This window comes from Lithobates pipiens, unplaced genomic scaffold, assembly GCF_037356315.1.
Source record: "Lithobates pipiens isolate NorthernLeopardFrog02 unplaced genomic scaffold, aLitPip1_a1.2 Scaffold_8, whole genome shotgun sequence".
NCBI lineage: Eukaryota > Metazoa > Chordata > Amphibia > Anura > Ranidae > Lithobates > Lithobates pipiens.
The window spans coordinates 302,401,012-302,420,519 of record NW_027507903.1 but is presented as its reverse complement, the minus strand read 5'-3'; the positions used below and the strand labels follow the sequence as shown (position 1 = coordinate 302,420,519).

The window sequence follows — 19,508 nt, the reverse complement described above, 5'->3', positions numbered from 1 at the left end:
TCCGTCTTAAGCTTCTTAAACATAGGGGGGTAATTATGTTTGTAGAGTTGGTCAAATTTTGGGGTGAGGTGAACTCCAAGGTAGGGAATGGAGGAGGTGCTCCAGGAGAAGGGGAAACGTTCTGTTAGTAGATCTACTGTGGCTTGGGGGGAGGAGATATTAAGGGCTAAGGACTTAGACATATTAACCTGTAGCCCTGAGGCGTGTCCAAAGTGGAGAAGAAGTTGGAGGATATTGGGAGTAGAAACAAGGGGGTTGGTAATGAAAAGGAGGACATCATCGGCGAATAACGCACACTTATGTACGGATTGGCCGCATCGAACTCCATGAATGTCTGGGTGATTCCTGATAGCGATCGCAAGCGATTCCACGCCTATGGCAAAGAGGAGGGGGGATAGGGGACAACCCTGTCTGGTGCCTTTGGAGATCGGGAACGGGTCAGAGAGGTGTCCCTGGAGTCTGACTTGAGCCCTGGGCTGTGAGTATAAGGAACTCAGGAGAGTCCTGAAAGGAGAACCGAAGCCCCAGTGCTCAAGGGTACGGAATAAGAAGGGCCAAGTGATAGTGTCAAATGCTTTCTGTAAGTCAAGCGAAAGGAGGAAGCCCTCCTGTGGGGGGCTCCCATCCCATCGAGCCTGGAGGACAGAGATAATGTCTACAGCTCTCCTTATTTGGTCTGGGCCCTGTCTCCCCGGGATAAAGCCTACCTGGTCTTTGTGGACATAGGAACTTATAAAAGAGCCCAACCTGTTCGAGAGAATTTTTGTCATTATTTTGAGGTCGTTGTTGATCAAGGAGATGGGTCTGTAGTTGCTCACTAGGCTCTGGTCCTTGCCAGGTTTAGGTATGACAGATATGTATGCGAGGTTGGAAGCTGGGTCTACGGGTGAGTTTTAGCCTAGGGAGTTAAAGAATCGGGTCAGGAAGGGGGAGAGGGTTTCCGAAAAAGTTTTATAATAACAATTGGAAAATCCGTCAGGGCCGGGGGCAGAATTTTTTTTCAGGGACTTGATCACCTCGCTTACCTCCTCCTCAGAAAAAGGGGCATCCATGATGGATCGGTGGCTAGCAGAGATTTTGGGGAAGGGGATGCTGTTAAAAAAGGAGTCGATTGTTTGGTCGTTATCTGGGTTAGGGCCAGAGTAGAGGTCAGAATAAAATTTGTGGAAGGCCTCAAGTATTTGTTTGGGGTTTTGGGTCAGAGAGCCAGAAAGGGATTTGATTTTGGGTAAGGCTCTTACTCTATACTTCGGGGAGAGTTTGGCCGCAAGATGGGGGCCAAATTTGTCAGAGTTAAGGTAGAATCTACCGCTTACCCACCGCAGATGTTCCGCGTTGGAGGTAAGAGCTGTATTAAGTGCAAGCCTAGCTGCGTCGAGGCGCGCGAGAGATGGAAGGGAGGGGTTAGCTTTGTGGGCCTGGCTAATGGAGCGGAATTCTTTCTCAAGTTTTACGATGTCTATTCGTTTCTCTCGCTTTAGGCGTGAAGAGAGTTGTATGATTTTACCCCTCATGACCGCCTTGTGGGCTTCCCAAAGAGTACCAGGAGAGGTATCATCGGTGTCATTGTGACGGAAATAATCCTTCAATTCATGTTCAAGCATAGTGCGGTGAGCTGTATTGGATAGGAGAGAGTCCCCAAGGCGCCATTGAGGGGTGCTTGCTTTGTTCAACAGACCTGAAAGCGTTACTGAAACTAGGGAATGATCAGACCAGGGGACCTCGCATATGGTGGCCTGAGAGGCCAAAGATATGTCCGAGGAATGTAGGAAGATATGGTCGATGCGAGCATAAGTGTTGTGTGGAGCAGAGAAGTGAGTGTAATCCCTAGTCGTGGGGTGCAGCTCCCTCCAGGCATCAATCATGCCCATCGAGTGGAGGAGTCGTGCGATAGTGAGGCTCTGCTTGGGCGGTCTTTTGAGGATGGTTTTGTGGAGGGATGATTTATCCAAAAGGAGGTCGAAGGCGACATTTGAGTCGCCTCCTAGGACCACTTTACCTTCTATGTGAGGAGCGAGGGAAGTTAACATTGAGGAGAAAAAACGAGTCTGGCCCTTGTTAGGAGCATAGTATGAGATGAAGGTGAACAAGGTCCCATTCACATGGCCTTTGACAAGAAGGTATCTCCCCTCACTGTCTCTGATTATATGGGAAAGGGTGAAAGGGATATGTTTAGAAATGAGAATGGCCACTCCTCGCTTCTTTTCCTCAGCGCTAGCAAGATAAAAGGTGGGGTAATTGCGATGTAAAAAAGTGGGATTAAAACTTTTGGGGAAGTGGGTCTCCTGTAGTAGCATAATGTCAAGTTTTCTCGAGTGATAGCTGTGAAAGGCTTTGCGTCTCTTCATTGGGGAATTCAGACCCTGCGTATTGTGCGTCCCTATCCGGAGGGATTGGAGCGTGGGGAGGTCATCAGCCATGGACATGAGGGTAGAGGAGCAAAAAAAACCAGAAGGGTCTCACCTGATCCAGTAGAGAGGATTTCATTGGAGACAGCAGGAGGGATCGATCCCGGTGTCGCTTGGAAGACGGGTGTGGAGCTCCCCTTGGAGGTACCTGAAGGAAGAGGGAAAAGGGGGCGAGAAAAAGGAGGAAAAGCCAGAAAGGGAGAAGAGAGAGAGAAAAGTGAGAAAAGAGCAGGTCCAGGAAAGAAACTATCCTGGGCTGCATGTCAGCAGGGCTGGGCGGCCAGCACCTGCTCCGGTTCCCTAGACAAAATAGGGAACGGTATAAAGGCATCCCTACGGTGGGATGAAAGCCTGGTGGCATCCCGAGGGGAAATAAGGAGCCCTCGAGATAACAACAGGGGGAGCGGCAAAGAGTACCGCTCCGGCCGTTAGGCATTATACATTTCAAAATAGCAGTGGGACCACCAGGGGTCCGATCCACTTAGGTGAACCATCAAACCAATAGGGTTAATTAGACAGGCTCAAACAGACAATCTATAATGATAAGAGAGATAATGACATAGTTAAAAAAAAAAAAAAAAAAAAAAAAAAAGGGGGTGAAAAAAATGTTCGAAAATAGTTCAAAAAAAGAAAAAAAGGGTCCCAAAAAAGGGGGGGGGGGGAGGGGGACCTGTCTGGGTGTATAAGTGGATCATTGTTGACAAAAAAGAGAAAAATCCGGCCTAGGCAGAGGAATAGGACCGTTCCCAGCAGGGAACACTGGCCGAGGGATTCATCTTGGGGGGATGGAGTCACGGTATCTCTTCGACTTTTGTTTCATCCACATCGGGGGGAGCGGGCTGGTCGGAGGGGGCCTCTTAGAGGAGTTGGAACGGGTTTCCATCTGGTCATGATCGACATCCTGGGAGATGAGACCAAGCTGGAGAAGTAGGCGTTCGCCATTTTGGAAGTTTGTGAAGCTGTAGGATTTCTCCTTGTACTGGAATTGCAGGCGAAAGGGGAAGGCCCATCTGTATTTGATGAATTTCTGGGAGAGGACTTCCAGGAGCGGTTTGAGGGATCTCCTCTTCTGGATAGTAGCCGGGGAAATATCAGCAAAAATCTGGATTTTATTGCCGTTCAAAAGTATGTCTTCTCTATTACGCGAACGCTTCATGATTTCCTCCTTGACCCCATAAAAGTGGGGCTTGACAACAATATCCCTGGGGAGGCCATCTTGACGAGGGGCTTGAAGGGCTCTGTGCGCCCTATCCAATTCTAGCCTGTGGTCTGGGATATCAGGGATAAGGTCTTTAATCACGGCTTTGACTGTGTCCTGCACATCTAAAGTGGATTCGGGGATGCCTCTGATACGAAAATTGTATCGTCTGCTTCTGTTTTCCAAATCTTCTAATTTGGACTGGGCAGTTTCAAGTTGATCCTGAAGCGATTGTATACACAGAGTGTTCTGGTTAGTGCGTGCATTAGAGTCATCAACCGCCTGTTCAATAGCATCTATCCTGGCCCCAAGGCTCTGTATATCTGCTTTAATGGATGTAGTAATCTGTGCAGCGTTTTGAGCAAGGCCTGCTGCCAGCATGTCAGAAAAGCTATTGAGAAGCTGTGCCATGTCAGGAGAGTGAATAGCCTGCATGATAGGGGCCTGTGGGGAAGCTAGTATACTGCCCGGTGTGTTACTGAGGGGGGAGAAAGGCGTCCCGTTCTGGAGTCTGCTTAGGAGGGATTCAGTAGATGCCGGGGATGAGAAGGGATGTTGGCCATTACTCACAAGAGGAAGAGGAGTCAGCGGAGGTTCTGCCTCGATGGGGCCTGCAGCGGTGCCGCTGCCTGGATTCAACGCGGCCGCCATCTTGGAAGGCTCAGGGGGAACCAGGCCAAAGTTAAGATGCCGGTTAACGTCCCTCTTGGGAAGCCCCTGCGACATACGGGAGGTGTCTCTGCCGTGTCCGGAGTGCGTGGATAGTCTCGCTGGGAGTTTTCGCTGTCAGTTGCGCGGTCTGTATGCCTTAGACGGCCGGAGCGGAGCGGAGCTCCCGGTTAGCGTGGCGATCCGGAAGTCCCGCGCATGCGCACTTGTCCATCTTTTTTCATCTCACTTGCTGTTGTCTCCTTCCGTTTGCAAGTAGGAGATGTTTGTAAGTTGGATGTTTGAAAGTAGGGGCCTGCCCTATATGCTCTGCAGAAATGGCGGAACAAGGTGTTGGTTTTGTCACAACATTGTAAGCCCTCAAAGTGACTCTTGGTGGGCGCTGGAGCACCCTGCTGTGAACGATTATATCAAGAATTGTAATTACATGCCATTGTTGAACAGTGGTAGAAAAATTGACCTTTGGTGGTTGTGGTCCTCACCGTTACTCTGGGTGGGCACAGGAAGGGGCCCTCCTGTGAAATATTATATCAAGAATTGTAATTACATGTCCCTGTTAAACAGGGGCAGAAAAATTTGGCCTTAGGCACTGCTGCTGGTGCCACCACACTGCAACCTCTTCCATATACTCTAGTTTTATTGCAGGAATTAGCCCTGCTGCAAAGCATTGCATCAAAAATTGTACTTAAACGCCCCTGTTAAACAGGGGCAGAAAAATTGGGCCTTAGGCACTGGTGCTGGTTCCACCACACTGCAACCTCTGCCATATAATTACAAATGACATTTGTTCTGCCTATGAAGCAATAAAATATTAATTTAAGTGGGAGTTTAATGTAGTGGTACTGGAGAAAAGAAAGAAGAATGCAATAGGAAAATAATTAGAATGCATAATTTGCTGGATCCATTGGGCTCCCAAAATGTTTTCTCTACCTCTTCATTATTTGACTTAAATACCCACTATCTTTTTCTATTAGGCCTTTCCCCCCTTACTGTGTGAAGCCAGATATACCCACGTAAATCCCCAAACTAGATCCCACATCCCCACTGTTAGGAGTACCACCGACCCAGGGGACCACCAGTCTCCTCCAATCCTCTCTGCTGACGTCCACCTTTTTTTTACCATAGCCCATCCAATAGGAAGTGGCTACAACAGGCAGGGGTGTGGATTTTATCTCTGAGAGGGGCTTTAAATGAAAAGTATAACATACAGTGGCAGTGCGTCCGTAAAGGGCGCAGGAGCGTTGCCCCCTCTCTTCTGTCACCGCTCTATCACCATAGATAGATTCATGCCTTGCATGAATCTATTTATAGTCCCCGCTGACACCCCCTATTCAGGTGTCTGGCCCCTTTTCTGGCGCTGGGCACCTGAATTATAGTGATGTTTTTTTTTTTTTTTTTGAAGCACCTGATTAGAGCCGTAGACTCTAATAGGCACCCAAAAAGGTGAACAGCGGGTGCAATGCTGTGCGTTTGCTGCTCACTCAATTGTTTGTTAGCAAAGTGAAGGAATTCACTTTGCTAACACTGAACCACCTCTCAGCCAATCAGGTGCTCGGGTCTGTTATCTGTCACCTGATTGGCTGAAACATCAGACGCTGTGATTGGACGCCTGATAGAGAGGACGGAAGAAGACATCAAGGAGCACGCAGGACACCGCCACTGACCTGCTGCGAGACAGGCAAGTGCCGGGGTGATACACACTGCCAGCATTTGATGGGGCACAGTTGCAGCGGCAAATGATGGGCACACTGGCAGCATTTGATGGGGCACAGGAGCGGCAATTGATGGGTACACTGGCAGAAATTGATGGGCATACTGGCAGCAATTGATAGGTATGGTAGTTGGCACAATGGCTGCTCTTGATGGGCACAGTAGCTGCCTTTGATGGGCACAGTGGCTGCATTTCATGGGCATAATGGCAGCATTTGATGGGCACAGTGGCTTGCGTTTGATGGCACAGTGGCTGCATTTGATGGGCACAGTGGCAGCGTTTGATGGGCACAGTGGTTGCATTTGATGGGCACAGTGGCTGCGCTTGATGAGCACAGTGGCTGCGTTTGATAGACACAGTGGTTGCATTTGATGGGCACGGTGGTGGCAATTGATGGGCACAGTGGCTGTGGTTGATGGGCACAGTGGTTGCATTTGATGGGCACAGTGGCTGAACTTGCTGGGCACAGGGGCTACGCTTGATGGGCACAGTGGCTGCGTTTGATAGACACAGTGGTTGGGCTTGATGGGCACAGTGGCTTAGTTTGATGGCACAATGGCCGCAATTGATTTTCTTTTTTCAGTTTGTTTGCGCCTCCCCAACAATTTTGAGCACCAGCCGCTAGTGGCACCAGTAGCTGCGTTTAATGAGCACAGTACTTGCGTTTGATGGGCACAGTGGCTGCGCTTGATAGGCACAGTGGCTGCGCTTGATAGGCACAGTGGCTGCGCTTGATGGGCGCAGTGGCTGCGCATAAAGATCAAGTAGGCTTTGTCCATTTAAGGGGTACATGAGACAGCATTTGCAGAGCAATCCAATTGATTGATATTGCAAAATCCTACTCTAACTCAGCACGCACTATCTCCTAACACTACTGACTGCAAGCTCTATTATTAAAGATAGATCACTAGCTATATAGGTGAGGTGAATATCGTGGTGTATACTGCGGTCAGGGCACGCAGACAATAACCAGAAAACAGCAGAGATAAAGGGGTATATACAGATGTATACTGTGCTGTGCTGGAGGCACAGACAACTTCCAATAACTCCTGCAGATGGCAATTGGGCTCAAATAGAGAACAGCTATGTAGGTGGATATAGCGGTATGTACTGGGTACAGAGCACGCAGACAGCACGCACTATCTCCTAACACTACTGACTGCAAGCTCTATTATTAAAGATATATAAATATAGTGAAGTGAATAGTGAATATAGTGGTGTAAACTGCGGTCAGGGCACAGACAATAACCACTACACAACAGCAAGATAGGAAATCAGCCAAAAACGATCGGTGTGTACTGTGTTGAAGGTACACAGAACACCCACTGCTTCAGACGCCAACACACTACACGAGGCCGCCGCAATGGCGGCCTTATATAGTGTGGGGCGTGCACTACACAGCCTGAGCTATGATTGGCCACAGGCAGGATGCCTGTGGCCAATCATGGCTCTCCTCGCTGCTGGCGCTGCGATTGGCCAAGCATGCGGGGTCACAGTGCATGCTTGGCCAATCATGAGCCAGCAATGCACTGCGCCATCGCAGTGCATTGTGGGCCGTGAGCGCCATGCGAATTTTGACGCGAACGGACCAAGTGTTCGGATTTCGCCGAACGGACGAACAGCCAATGTTCGAGTCGGACGTACGTTTGACTCGAACACGAAGCTCATCCCTATTTGCAACATTGTAGTATATATGCCTACTCACACAAAATTGGCATATGCATTCAATACCACTCTTATTGGGTCCTCCTGGCCAGAGGTTTGTACAATTGGATGGAAGAAGGACAAAAGGATTGTTTGAAAAGCAGAATAACATAAAAAAGAAACAAAACAATATCTTCAAAACATCTATAAGGGTCCAGTCTGCATGGTAAATAGGACATTGCCAGAAATATCTAACTAGACATCACTAATAGAATTCCTTAATGCCTAGGAACGGTGTAAAAAGGAGTCCCATTTAGCCCAATTTTTGAGGAATTTAGTGACCTCGTGCAAATATATATGCTATAAATTTCTCAGCTTTTTTTGTCCCAATACACTAGGAGATTCATTTGAGTTCCATTTTTTAGTTATAGAAAGCGTGGCTGTGAACAGTATGTGCATTGTGATACAGCAGACATCTGTCTGGATTTTTACTGTACCTACTCTACTGTATATATAAAGGAAAGCTATGTTGGGTTTGAAGATCACACCCGTAACCGAGGAGAGTAATTTAAATATTGTCCTCCAAAAACTGCAAAGGTGGGGGCAAGACTACAGAATGGATAACTAGTCTGCAACCTGTCCTGTTAAACTGCTGTATGGTCTTGGCCAGCTCAGTTTCAGGGTCTTGGCAATCTTCTTATAGCCTAGGCCATCTTTATGTAGAGCAATAGTATTTTTTTTTTCAGATCCTCAGAGAGTTCTTTGCCATGAGGTGCCATGTTGAATATCCAGTGGTCAGTATGAGAGAATGAGAGTGATAACACCAAATTTAACACACCTGTTCCCTATTCACACCTGAGACCATTTAACACTAATGAACCACATGACACTGGGGAGGAAAAATGGTAATTCTGCCCAATTTGAATATTTTCATTTTGAGGTTTACTGACTTTTGTTGCCAATAGTTTAGACATTATTGGCTCTGTGTTGAGTTATTTTAAGGGGACAGCATATTGACACTGTTATACAAGCTGTACACTCACTACTTTACATTGTAACAAAGTGTTATTTCTTCAGAGTTGTCACATGAAAAGATGTAATAAAATATTTACATAAATGTGAGGGGTGTTCTCACTTTTGTGAGATACTGCGATACTGTATATGTAAAAAAAAAAAAAAAAAAAATATATATATATATATATATATATATATATATAATAGTCAGCATTCAGTGTAGACTATGCAGTATATGCAGTGCAGACACTTTACCTGTTAGGCAGTCTAGTATATATATATGTATATATACAGTACAGTCAGTGAAGAATATATATACAGTGTAGGCAGTGTAGTGTATGTATATATATAATATAATAAAATATTTACATAAATGTGAGGGGTGTTCTCACTTTTGTGAGATACTGAGATACTGTATATGTAAAAAAAAAAAAAAAAAAAAAAAAAATATATATATATATATATATATATATATATATATATATATATATATATATATATATATATAATAGTCAGCATTCAGTGTAGACTATACAGTATATGCAGTGCAGGCAGTCTAGTATATATATATATATATGTATATATACAGTACAGTCAGTGAAGAATATATATACAGTGTAGGCAGTGTAGTGTATATATATATATATATATTTTATATATATATATATATATATATATATATATATATATAGTGCAGTCAGTGTACAGTACAGTACAGTGTATTTAAGTGGTTAAGGGTAACTTTATGTCAGAGTTAAGAAAAAAAAAATATCATGGGTCCCCCCCAGTCCATACCAGGCCCTTTGGGTCTGGTATAGATTTTAGGGAGAACTCCACGCCAAAATGTAAAACAAAAAACAGCGCGGGGTCCCCCTCAAAATTCATACCAGGCCCTTTGGGTCTGGCATAGATTTTAAGGGGAACTCCACGGCAATTAAAAAAAAAATCTATACCCAACCTTTATCCGAGCAAGCAGCCTGGCAGGCCAGGAAAGGGGGGGAGGACGAGTGAGCGCCTCCCCTCCTGAACCATACCAGGCCGCTTCCCCTCAACATGGGGAAGGCTGCTTTGGGGTCTCCCCACAACCATGGCCCAGTGGTTGTGGAGGTCTGCAGGCGGGGGGCTTATTAGAATCTGGAAGCCCCCAGATCCTGCCCCCCCATGTAAAGAGTATTGGGTACCCCCAAAGGGCCTGGTATGGACCTATGCTCATTTTTGCAATACATTACAATTTTAAATTATATTTTTTCCTTTAGACTGTAAAATACATCACACCGATGCACCACTTTACAGGCAGACTAAGGTGACCCCCCAGGCACGATATTTAAAGAAATATTTAATTTCACTTTAAGCATTATTAAAATCACTGCTCCTGAAAAAACAGTTGTTTAAACAACTTTTTTTTTGCATTGATACATGTCCCCTGGGGCAGTACCTGGGTCCCCATATACTTTTTTTAACTTGCATATAAGTCTTTAAAATGAGCACTTTTGATTTGTCATGTTCGTGTCCCATAGACTTTGATAGAGTTCACATGTTCCCCCAAAAAATTTTGCCTGTTCATATGTCCTGGTACGATCCAAACCAGGGGCTGTTTGGCCCATCCCTAGTGGGAGATAAATAGGGAAGAATTCGGCCTGATTTTCACTGTTTGCTAAAATATTTACAACCTGCCCTAAGGCCTCTGTTAATGGTGGTTTGCAATGCTACTAATAGGCTCTTGGCTTGAGAGATGTCTTGAGTTGAATTATTTGGGATGGTGTCAGAGACACCGTAAATCAAACACATCTTTTGTGATAGCCATTCGCAGTTTATAAACTGGTTGCGTAGACCTGCTACAGTACATTTAAAGAACCCTACATTTTTACAATTTAGATTTGGATTTTTATAATTTCTATAAAGCTTAATGAAATGTATTACAGTCTGTGTTTAAAGTGAAGCTGTTTAAGGGTACGGTTAGATTGCTGAATATGCATTTTTAGAATGACACCCCATTCCCCACTCAGTTTGGGGTCCTCAGACCTCATTATCGTTACACTTAGTATGCCAAATCTAACAGGAAAATGCTTCAATACATTTCATGGGCCCCCTCTCCAGAAGGATAGTTGGGGAGTACTGTTTTTCACACAGGTTTTTCAGCCCTAGTTTAGGGGTTTGTGTTAGAAATGATGTATACAGTGCTACAGAACAGATTACTGGGATTACTGTATCTGCTGCTTAATTGCAGTCAGGAAAACAAACTTGATTATCAGATTAAAAGAAAATAGAGTGTACCAAGGATGCAGCTACAAACCTATATATGCTGCCATCTACTGGCTGGTGTAGTTGTTGCATAAAATACAAATACATATTTTATTCCAACAGTTGAGTGTGTGTGTTTGGAGGGCCAGTAAGTATTGACAGAAAAAGACAGGGAAATGTAAGTGATTTTTTATTTATTTTTTAGGATACCCATACAGCGTGCAAGTAAAACCAATACAAAAGCTGTACTTGGTTTGTCGAAATGTCTAAAAGATCAATTACTTTTCTATAAAGAGAGAAGATGGTAATTTTGAATCATTTGAGAAAATAAAAAAGATGACTTAGTCATTAAAAACAGCATATGGTATATCAGCACATTAGCAGTAGCACAGGAAATTGCAGACTTCATAGCACCTCAAAAATAATTCCCACTCATAGCTGGCACTTGTTTCCTGACCAAATAAATATATTTATCACTAGGTCTTAGTCAATTTAGGATAATTTGAATCACTCTGCAGAATCCTGGTAGATTCCTAACTTTCTTTTGACAATGCTTTTTCTTTCATTCATTTGTAATCTATGCTAGCTGCTGTCATTATTACTTATCTCAGTCACTGTGCCCTGATGCACACACTGTATTTGCATACTACTACTAGCTACTAGCAACTCTTCTCAGTGACTCAGGATTGATTTCATTGTCATGCTGATTTGTATTTGTTATGCAGGTGCTATTTTAAGGTTTAGTAAGAGTGAGGGTCAAAATTAGACCTTATGAATAAAAATGACATTCAAATGTGTCTGAAACATGATTTTGAAGCTTCTTACACACACCATTGCTAATGTCAAAGATAACTAAAAGGACAACGGGCACTGGAGTTATTGCTTAAAGCGGGATTCCACCGTTTATAACGTTTTTTTTTTTCGGCATAGTGACAATCAATACTATTACTAAGGCTAACACTTACTTTTGGTGTTTCTGGCCTCAGGAGCATGCCTTTGTCTCCTCGGAAATGAGTTTATAAAACCGTCTCCTGACGGTTTCCATTTTGCCTGTGGGCATGTGAAGCCCACAGGCATCCTCTTCCGGGACAGTGTGCTGCTAAATGACCAGCATGCACCGCCCGTTCTATAAAAGATCTCGCGCATGCGCAGTCAGCGCAATATCGAGCGCCGTCTACAGCTCCGGTTGCCATGACAACGGGTGTTCTCGTCGGAAGTCCCGCCCCATTGTGATGGCAACGGAGATAAACAATGAGAAAAAGAGAACAGATGGGACGAGCATAGACGAGAGAGCGGCGCTGGATCGAGAGGAAAGGTTAGTAGAAAAATTTATTTTACATTGCACCATTTCGATCTAAAGCATAATGCTCAGGGGAAAAAGAGAATACTTTCAAATTGAAAATGTGCAGATTTAATTATAGAGAGAGAGAGAGAGAGAGAGAGAGAGAGAGAGAGAGAGAGATCTAGGTAGTGTGTGTGTGTGTATTTGGTGGTAGATAATATATATATATAAAATATGCAATATCTACCACCAAATATATATACTATATCACTATATATAGAAAACGATCTCTTGCAATATATATGCACAATACATAACTCTCTCTCTCTATATATTTGTAATATCTCCCACAAAATATATATATCTGTACATATGTTATACATATATATATATATATATATATATATATATATATAGCCAACACAAAAAAAAAAAGGAATATCTACAAATTTCATTTAAAAAATATAATGTTACTTTTGTTAAAAGAAAAATGGCAACAAAAAGCCTGGCTAGATCAGATTGTAATTGCCATTTAAACACAAGGCCAGCAGAACATCTTTGAAAGTGCTAGAGATATTGATTTAAAAAAAAATATATATATATATATATATATACGTAAAGTAAAAATAAATATATATACATATGGTCATTTCTAAATTTTTTAATTATTTTTAAGTTAATCTATATTTATATGTTAAAAAAAAATTTAATTAGATTTTTATTTAAATAAATAAATATATATATATATATATATATATATATATATATATATATATATATATATATATATATATTACACACATACATATGTACTGTATTTTTTTTTTTAAAACAATTATAATAAAGTTTTAATATTATTTTTCTATAGCAGTTTTCCCCCTTCCACCCCAAGCCTAGATCCTTTTTTTTTTGGGTTTGTTGTTTTGTTATCTGCCTCTCTAGCCATTTCACAGATGCTGGCCTTGTGTTAACATGGCAATTACAATCTAATCTATGCAGGCTTTTTGTTGACATTATTCCTTTAGCAAAAGTTTTTTTTTTTTTTTTTTTTTTAATAAATTATATTTTTAAATCTCTCTCGGCTATATATATATATATACATATTACAAATGTAGATATGGACACTATATATATATATATATACGTGTATATATATTCACATACTTTAAATAGCTTTAAGTCTTATTTTTACATTTATATATACCAGCTAACTAAATATATGATTGGTGTGCTATGTTTATAAATAGAGATAGATATATATATATATATATATATATATATATATATATATAGAGAGAGAGAGAGAGAGAGAGATATCTAGCGATATATATATATATATATATATATATATATATATATATACATCTATAGATATATATATATATAATATATATCTATCTTTATAAATATATTTTTAATAAATAATTAAATTAAATGTATACACCTTCATTTATTATTATAATTATTTTACATTTTTTTATTTTTATTGTGGTAATTTTCATATATTATGTGTGTATATATTCGCAAACAAATGTGTGTTTAGTTTAAAAATAATCAAAATAAAAACCTTACTTAGCTTTTCTCCTTATCTGTAAATACACCCCTACCCTACCCCACCCCTTATATCAATTCCTTTCTTATCTAATCTAACTAGTTGTAAATTCTTTAGAAGTGACAATTTCAGACCATTTGTTTGCATGGTCCTAAAAATATATCCGTAGGTAGAGTGTGTATGTTATTAGAGATATATATATATACACACACACACACACACACACACTCATTAGAATATATATATATATATATATATATATATATATATATATATATATATATATATTTAGAGATAGCAACATAAAGATATAAACTGTGGTCTTACAATTTTTATTTTATTTTGCCTACATTTAACGTTACGTCATTATATTCAGATCTAAAGTCATTAATCACTGCCTAATTTTTGAACATTGCAGAAAAGAAAAAAATTGGTCCAAATTTATTCTCGATATCAACATGGTAAGTAAAAATTATTATTTATCAAATTTTTATTTTTATTTTGTTTTGAAGATATAATGACCATTCATAATTTCCTTTTCATTTGAAGGCTAATAATTCTGGAACAGTGGCAGACATCGTCGAATACTATTCTTCATTTAGTCAAGAGGAAAGAGTAAGTTTTCCATCTATGTTTTTAAAAATCATTTGTTAAAGCGGAGGTCCACCCTAAAATGGACCTCCGCTCATCGGAATCCCCCCCCCCCTCCGGCGCCACAATTGGCACCTTTCAGGGGGGAGGGGGGTGCAGTTACCTGGATAATCCAGGTAACTGCACCCACTTCCGGGCTAGCTCTCTGCGTAAAGGGGCGTACGTTACGCCCCTTTCCGCAGAGAGCCCGCCCCCTTCAGCAAGTGCCCCGCTGCCTGCTGGGAAACACACAGTTCCCAGAGGCAGCGGGGACCGTCCGGATTGCGCCGCGCGGCTCGCGCATGCGCAGTAGGGAACCTGGAAATGAAGCCGAAAGGCTCCATTTCCTGATTGCCATACCCAAGATGGCGGCGGCAGCACCCGAGTGTCGATCTAGAGATCGGCTTCGGGTGCCGACATCGCGGGCGCGCTGGACAGGTAAGTGTCACCATTTTAAAAGTCAGCAGCTGCAGTATTTGTAGCTGCTGGCTTTAAAAAAAAAAAAAAAAAAAGCGGAGTCCCGGAGGACTCCCGCTTTAAATCATTTGTTCTTTCTTTTTATTTATTTTTTTTTTTTTTTAAAGTGGAGGTCCACCCTAAAGTGGAGCTTCCGCTCATAGGAACACTGCCCCCCTCCGGCGCCACCATCTTGACCTTTCTGGGTGGAGTACAGGTATCTGCACCCACTTCAGGGATAGATATCTGCAGAATAAACACCCCTTTCCGCAGATATCTACGCCCTTTGGCAAAGGTCCCCGCTGTCTGCTGTGAAGCACACAGATCCCAGAGATAGCGGGGACCATCCTTACTGCAGAGCGCGACTCGCACATGCGCATTAGGGAAACGGGAAATGAAGCCGAAAGGCTCCATTTCCTGATTGCCATACCCAAGATGGCGGCGGCAGCACCCGAGTGTCGATCTAGAGATCGGCTTCGGGTGCCGACATCGCGGGCGCGCTGGACAGGTAAGTGTCACCATTTTAAAAGTCAGCAGCTGCAGTATTTGTAGCTGCTGGCTTTTAAAAAAAAAAAAAAACGGAGTCCCGGTGGACTCCCGCTTTAAATCATTTGTTCTTTCTTTTTATTTTTATTTTATTTTTTTTAAAGTGGAGGTCCACCCTAAAGTGGAGCTTCCGCTCATAGGAACACTGCCCCCCTCCAGCGCCACCATCTTGACCTTTCTGGGTGGAGTACAGGTATCTGCACCCACTTCAGGGATAGATATCTGCAGAATAAACACCCCTTTCCGCAGATATCTACGCCCTTTGGCAAAGGTCCCCCGCTGCCTGCTGTGAAGCACACAGATCCCAGAGATAGCGGGGACCATCCTTACTGCAGAGCGCGACTCGCACATGCACATTAGGGAAACGGGAAATGAAGCCGCAAGGCTCCACTTCCTGATTCACATAGCCAAGATGGAGGCGGCAGCACCCGAGAGACAATAGATAGTTTGGTTTTGGGTGCCACAATCGCGTGCGCGCTGGGCGGTTAAGTGTCATTATTCTAAAACTCAGCAGCTGCATTATTTGTAGCTGCTGGCTTAAAAAAAATAACCAAAAAACCGCAAGACTCACGCCTTCAATTCATCGGCTTTAGGTACTACAGCTTATGAATTATCCCCAAAAAAAGTTAGCTGACCGGTGTGCGATCAAGATCAACACCTTATGCCAATCTTATGCCAACCTTATGCCAAGAAAATATGTAATTCTATATCCATATATATTGACTGAAGAATACATCAAAGTTTTTTTTTACAAACATTTTATTATATAACAATGTCTATTAGAACTATCAGCTTACCTCAATTTTTTATTTATTTATTTTTTTAAAACCAAAATCATTTGTACAAGAGATCTCAAATTTTTGTTTTATTTATTGCTAATTAAACAAAATAATATATGATTTAAATAAAATTTTAAAATTATCTATTCAATGTTTTGCTTTTAGCGCAAGATAATAGTCCAGCAGCTGTTAGCAAGGTACCCCGCACGAGACATTGACCGTGCCTTCCCAGTGAATCCAACGGTTACTTCGTCGAGTGTTGCCTCATCCACATCAGAAAATCTAGAAACGAACGATGACAGAATAGGCAACATAGACTGGTGTCAGTGTCAATGCTGTATACCAATGGCTACCCAGGTGGAATCAGTTTGTTGCCGGGAAACAGCCGAGGTAGACGGATGCATACCAGAGGGAAGGAAATGCATAACAGAGGCAGATATTTTCACGTCTCAAATCGCAACAGAGGAACACGTCAGACTCATGTTTACCATGTTGTATTTAGAGGAACGTCCTGTTGTCGATGCCGACAACAATAGGTCAGTGAATTTGTTAATATTATTACATGAGACTACCCATCGTTTTAAATTAAAAGTTCTCTTAAAGTTATCTGTTTGTTTTAAATCAAAAAAAATTTTTATTTCAGGAGATTACGCAAAACAGCGTATCGTGCTTTTATTGCATGGATCTACGGTTTTTTAGGGAAGGGGAATCGTAGGGTCATCCCATCGTGTGCAGTAAAAGTAGTGCGTCAGACCTTTCCAGATCCAAATGGGAGTTATGTTGGATTTCTTTACTCCGAGGACTACGACGCATCGGGAAATGGCGTTTCACTAAATTACTTTTTTTAGTTTTTACAGTTGACCTTTTTTGCATTTTTTTTATTCTATATATTATTAATGTTAGCAGTTTATTTGATTTTGGAATGTTTTTAGTAAAATTTATAAATAAAAAAATTAAATTTTTGAGAATGAGTTATTTGTATTATTTCTAAGAGGATCAAAGTTATTAATTAATTCGATGTGTACGATAAGAGTATGCACTATCTAAAACAACAGATGCAACAAACTTAGCAATATATAAAAAAATTTAATACAATTTGGTGAAAAAAAGATAGAACAACAGACCATAACAAGTCAACATGAAACAATCAAAAACATTTGCAATTTTAAAGTTTTGTAGTGCCTTGGAAAGTGCCGAATATAGCAATGTCAATTCAATTATTTAGATATGACACACTTATCAAGTTCATTTTACACCTGTTGGAAAGCGTGTCATATGCTCAAGCACCGCCGCACTTGTTTCCGGCCTCTCAACAGGCGCTATGTTTTTGGGCATCAGAAGATTTTTTGATGTCCAAGAACTATGTATTGTGCCCTCGATGATCGAAATCATGTTTGCAAGCATTTCAAAAGTGTGGTCAGTGTTCATCTTTTGAAATACATTGCGAACAATCCATTTTTTACGGCCACGTGAAATTCCCAGGTTTTTCCTTTCCACCAAAATCTCAGCACCACTTGCATCCTTTTTTTTTGTCAGAGCCGGTTTACGTATCACATTATGATTGTGGCATAATGCCGCCAATTTAGTTCTTGCATCCATTGAATCCATTTTAAAATGGATTCTTTTGGGCCTATACTTTAGAATCATGCTGTGATACGTTTCGATGACCCCAGTCTGACAAAAAAAAGTGAGATGTTTCATGTCCTTTGCCAACTGAGGGTCCAAAACAATTGAGGATAATGCGTGAAATGCAGGGGTGTGTATGGTTAGCCAAGGAACAGTCGGAGAATGCACATCGATCTCATCATGTTGGCATTTGTGCTCTGTATCTCCAATTTTCCATACATGTACATTTACTACATGATGTAGTAGAGATTCCCACAGAAGCTTAAAACGTTCCTCGCTTCCATTACAATCTCGACTACACCAATAGAAATGTGTCAATATGGCTCGAATCCACGGCTGAATTGGTCGATACATTTTTTTTTGGAAATTTGCATAAGTTTACGTTTTAAATTTTTCACATAATGCCAGATGTCGAATTGATGATTAATATTTTGGTACTTTTCCGTTGTTGATAATTTTCGTATACCGGTGTGTCGATCTGTTCCAACGAATTGAATATCTAATTTTTGTTCTATTAGCCGATCTAAACATTTAGTAAAACCAAATTTTTCCATAGCAACTGATGAAGTTGTTTGAGATACCTGCACCAACTCATAATCCACAATTTTTTTGCTAAAGAGATCCATGAAAGTGTATGTAGAGTATTTTGCGGAAAAACCAGGACTATCGCACTGACCATCACCCACAAGACACAATGGTTTTTTTGCCAATTCATTCATTACATTTGCATGGTCTTCTTGCCAACAGTAATCAATCGTTTTGAAAATATAATTAGATTGTGCCAAATTATATGAGGATTTGCCAAAGATTGTGATACCACAAAAATCAAATATTTCACGGATTTTTGTGTAACTTCCACCGCTTAAACAAATAGATCCTGCTAGCAAAATATTCCCAGCAGGATAACTTTTTATTTTCGGTTGGCTTTCCCACAGCTTTAATCTATGGCTAGCAGAACATGTGGAAAAGACCAACAACATTGTTCCAATTGTAGTTTTTTCAATTTTTACAATGCGCGATAAACAATCATGATTTGGACACCTCATTTTATACAATAACAGATCCAGTTTGCTTTCAAATATAATGAATTTTTTCTCTTTGACCAAATTTAACGGATAAGGAACAGTGTTATCGGGCTCGATTTCGTCTAGACTGTCACATAAACTCAGGTCAGCTTTTAGTGGTGTGTCACAATCGGATAAGTGAAAACTAGGGTCATCGTAATAGTTTAATCTACGTTTTGGTCTGTTTTGAGGACTCTCATCGTCAGAAATTAAACGAGACCTCTTGTTAGTGGAGTCTACAAAAGGTGTGACACTAGTAGAGGGAGAAAATACAATAGAATTTTCTGGTTCTAATGGACGTACATCATGTATGGGTGTTGAACCCTCTAAAGGTATGGGCAAAGCCTCTTCCGACATGCAATAGGAATGATCCAAACTTGACACTCTTTCACTGGCTTGTTTGAAGTAACTTTCTTCAGATTGTGAAAAATTAAAGTCAACAGTGTCAGTCTGTGTGCCTGCATCATTCTTTTGCACTTTGGGAAGGTGGCATTTGCAGATTCTTCGCGTCTCAGTTGTTGAAGTTGAAGGGTCTTGGTCTTGGATGCAAAACGATTTTTGTTTGATTCTGTCCAGTTTTCTTTGCCATCTGTTAGGTGTTGATGATGCTGTGTCCTCCAAACTAAAAATTGTCGGCACAGCGTCAATTATAAGTTTTCGACGATTGCCTACACCGGTGAAAAAATCT

General features: G+C 41.4%; 1 long non-coding RNA gene across 1 annotated transcript; it reads left to right on the top strand.

Annotated features, from left to right (window-relative positions):
- The first annotated feature begins 14,267 nt into the window (after nt 1-14,267).
- Nucleotides 14,268-16,934, top strand: LOC143960767 (uncharacterized). Its single transcript, XR_013270376.1, has 3 exons — nt 14,268-14,334; nt 16,296-16,666; nt 16,774-16,934. It is a non-coding gene; the product is annotated as an uncharacterized LOC143960767 (long non-coding RNA).
- Nucleotides 16,935-19,508: the final 2,574 nt, after the last annotated feature.